Below are 4,073 nucleotides of genomic sequence, written 5' to 3'. Positions count from 1 at the left end.
AATCACCTCCTATTCTTCATCATTTGAAGAAGACAAACAATAAAAATGTAACGATTAAATCACCTCCTATTCTTCATCATTTGAAGAAGACAAACAATAAAAATGTAACGTATAAATCACCTCCTATTCTTCATCATTTGAAGAACGACAAACAATAAAAATGTAACGTATAAATCACCCATATTTTCGAACTAATCCAAAAGTACTCTCTTTTTTTTTATTGTGTAACAGCCCATGTTTCACACCGCTGGAACTTAAATTTCGTATATAGTATCACCAGGAAAATGCCCAGAAATAAAGCTCACTGACTGCTATAAAGTGGAAACTGTTATATGTGTGATTATTTCTTATATTTGACTGAACTAATGAGCCCAGAAAATTCTCTGACAAGTCCATGACTATAGTTATAAGAAAGACAAGGACGCTTGATCCTACGCTGAATCAAGAGAAATATTTGACCGCTCGAGGCGAGAACTCACGTGTTTTGTTTCAACTTACGTTGAATAAGTTTCAAGTCAGCGTATCCTGAACAGAGGCGACATTATTTCTAACGACACGGCTAATCAGTCGTTATATTATGACACAAGGCATGACGGAGGTGGAAAATATAATTTCTATAGATAAGGGTCAGGCTTGAGCTAATGGTTAGCGTGAACCTGAAGGTCCAAAGTTCTCGTCCCGTTGCCGAAAAACCACGGTTCGCAATTTGGGGGCCACAGGTGCGTTAGATGATTAACAGTCAAATCCAACTATTCAATAGATCAGCCCAAGAATTGGCGATGAATGGTGTTTATTAGCTACCTTCTCTCTATCAGTTCAAAATTAGGGCCAATTTGTGCAGATTGTCCTCAAACAAACAAAACCATCGTTATGTTTACGTTAAAACCTTTCCTTCGTACAAACACACTTGCAGGAAACAGAACTTTGACTGTTTCAGAATAATTATTTGTTCAGTTCCTTCCTCTTCAATCCATGATCAGATTTTATTATGTATGTGGTTTTAGGAATTGGTAATATTTAGTATATTAATAAAAATAAATTAAAATTCAACTTTATACTTTGTTTCATCTTATGTTTAACATTTTCTATATATGAACACTTCCCAACTGACACACACACACACTAAAGGTCAAATTTTACAGTTGGCACAGTAAACGTATCTGGAAAATTTCTACCTTTGGCCTTCAACCTTCTATTTCAACATTTAGCATAACCTAGCCAAAAGGAAAACCCTATAAACACTTGTGAAGATACAAAAGTATGTTTCTTTCACATCCCAAAATTCTAAACAGTTCAAAAGTAGTAGTTTTGTTACATACTGATTGTTTTACAATAATTAATTTTTACCTCAGTTCAGATAGTCAGTCTTTCAAGAACTCAATCCTTTCTATTTCACTTTTGTCAGTAATTTATTAGCTGACAATTGTAGTGTGATTAATTTTATCAAAAATTCAAATTTATCCAACATTCGAAGATCTTAAACTTCTGAAGCACAGTAGAGTTTCGCTATAGTAAACTTGGGCTTGTTTTAACCAAATAAGCAAATATTTTCAAAAACCTGTTCACTACTTACTATCAATGGCTGGACCTGCAACATAATTAACAAAACAGAGAAACTTAAGACTGACCACATTACTCTCTACTCGTTGAAACTGATGTGACATGTCAAAGTTTCTTTTTTTTAAACTGAATATACATATATTTTAAAATAATTACCAACTCTTTGTCTGTGAAATGATGTTCTTTGTCCTCAGACACTCCCAGACTCTTGCCTCACCCCTACTGTCTTGTCTAAGGTCCAGTGTCTGGGTTAGCTCCATCTGCATGCTTTTCATAATTACGTTCTTAAGTAGCACCAGCACACAGACGCTAGTCAATAAACAAAGACACGTTAGCAAACACCTTTTTTTTTTGGAGGGGGGGGGGACCCTTACACAAGATAAGGCCTTTGTCAGTAGAATATGCTGATATCATCTTATTACGATTAAAAAGTAAACACACTAATACTAAATGTTGACAGATATTAATATCAAACCCCTCTACAGCTATTTTAAAATATTCAAGTTTAAATGAAACTCGTGAAAATTTTAAATACCACAGAGACCAATGTTTATTAGCACATGATAAATATTTAAAAATAATTGTCCCCAGTCTCAAAATCTAAAACATTCACATAGAAACCTACTGTATAATGTACTCCCAATGAAGTAAGACCAGTGTTTTGTCGAAACATGTAGGACGTTTCCCCACTTCATTATTATGCTTATAAATATTTTTTTATCAATTTATTATCATATTAGCATAATATGTTTCCATACACGAGTATGTATTATGTATGACTCAAGGCTTTTATCCTTATACAGTAAATTACTTAGTGAATGTTTTATTGTATTTTAAAACTGAGGACAATTTCGTTTTTACTATTCATTGTATACTAATAAACTTTGGTTTATTTTAACAACTGTGGAACTCAGTGTAGAATATATCTTTTATTCATGTCGCTTTTCTAAAAACAAAACAAAAACTAACCGTGGCAGTAATTTAATTTGAAGGAAGAGAAAACAAACTTTATGTTTGTCTGCCCTTCCCAACTAAATTTTCAAGCAGGTGTTTTATGTGTAGTTAACGTCTTCCTAACAAACCGGATGTAGAAAGGTCTAAACTTACACTAACCCCCTTTCTTACAGAAAGGTCACATTTTTACCACGGATACTCGGTGGTAGCTTGACCCTGCGTTAAGCCCCCTGGTGTGATGTTAGTCCATTTTGAGAGGTGATACAGATACTTGTGGAACATAAGCTGTGGGTACACTTAAGTCAGGTGAAAAGCTATCACTAATTTATGTCTATGGCAGTTATTTTGGTGTAAAGTTAATAGTTTAGGGTTATTACTCTGTATAAGATTTGCTGAACCTGTATATCGCGGCTACGTGATTTATTTCTGGCTAAGTGATATATTTGAATCTGCAAGTGAATACTACTTAATCTTCGAACACTCTTGATGATTATTTCGTTCGAATTAATTAATTTTACATCAAAATAACTGCCGGACGAAGGACTACTGGTACTACATATTAACTATTACTATTAGTTTCAACTTCAACTGTAAAGTCTTAACAATAAAAGACTGAAATAGGTGTATTCCTTAAGCCTTAACAGTAACACTACAAATTACAATCAAACACAATCTGGTGACGGCGGCCAAATAATGAAATACAGAGAAACTTATCGCAGGTTGTGTGCTACACATTTTACATTCTAGGTCAAAATTAAGTCTCTAGTTCTGCGTTAAAACTTAAATATATATATATATTTACCATTTTGCTCATAAAGAACATAAAACAGAAAAAGCTATAACCATAGAAACAGATTTTTATTAGTAAACGCATATGTCTCAGTCAAGGTCAAGTTTGTACTATGCTGCGTTCTCGAACCAAAATATGAAATAGGCTCATCATGAAATGTTTCTATCCTAATGGTAATGCCATTACTATGATTAGTAGGCTAAAAAATACACTACGGATTAATAACGTAATAATTTAAAATATTTCATATTGTTCAAAAAGATTTCTACATACAACAGTGCCCACTCGCCCTTCCACGACGCTCGTGTTAGTTTTACCTCTTTATTCCTAGAGGGCACAACCGTCGGAGGTTAGTTTCCTTATTGTTTTTTTTTCATTTGAAATTATTGCCTGTATCTATATTTTCAAATTATATCTGTAAATAATGTTTAAGTAAGTGTTCTCGTGATCTCATTTAGTATTCAAGTTGTAAGTCAATTTCTTATTTACATTTTTTACTATATTTTGTAATTAGCTATAAAGTCGCCCATCAGTGGCACAGCGTTATGTCTGCGGACTTATAATGCTAGAAACCGGGTTTCGATACTCGTGGTGGGCAGAGCACAGATAGCCCATTGTGTAGCTTTGTGCTTAACTTCAAACAATAGCCATAATTAAAAGCTATAAAGTCATTTTATTTGTGTACAAATTAATACTGAGAAAAAATTAACTGCAGTATTATTGAGGAAAAGGGTTAAAACTATATTATAATCTGCTACATAATTATTAT

General features: G+C 33.3%; 1 protein-coding gene across 2 annotated transcripts in view; it reads right to left on the bottom strand.

The window, feature by feature from the left end:
• The window catches only part of LOC106470241, a 13,730-nt gene extending 10,099 nt beyond the window's left edge, over positions 1–3,631 (bottom strand). Inside the window, exons 1-2 of one of the 2 annotated variants that reach the window (XM_013930784.2) lie at positions 3,578–3,631; positions 1,717–1,869 (exon numbers count right to left, since the gene is read on the bottom strand). The gene's annotated coding sequence lies outside the window, so the exon portion shown is untranslated. The remainder of the gene's footprint in view (positions 1–1,716; positions 1,870–3,577) is intronic. The other variant, XM_022398844.1, reaches the window with a different exon arrangement.
• Between the last annotated feature and the right edge of the window lie 442 nt (positions 3,632–4,073).

The sequence above is a fragment of the Limulus polyphemus genome, unplaced genomic scaffold (assembly GCF_000517525.1).
Source record: "Limulus polyphemus unplaced genomic scaffold, Limulus_polyphemus-2.1.2 Scaffold3898, whole genome shotgun sequence".
In the NCBI taxonomy this organism is placed as follows: Eukaryota; Metazoa; Arthropoda; class Merostomata; order Xiphosura; family Limulidae; genus Limulus; species Limulus polyphemus.
The sequence above is the reverse complement of the archived record's forward strand: the minus strand, read 5'-3'. Positions and strand labels throughout refer to the sequence as shown.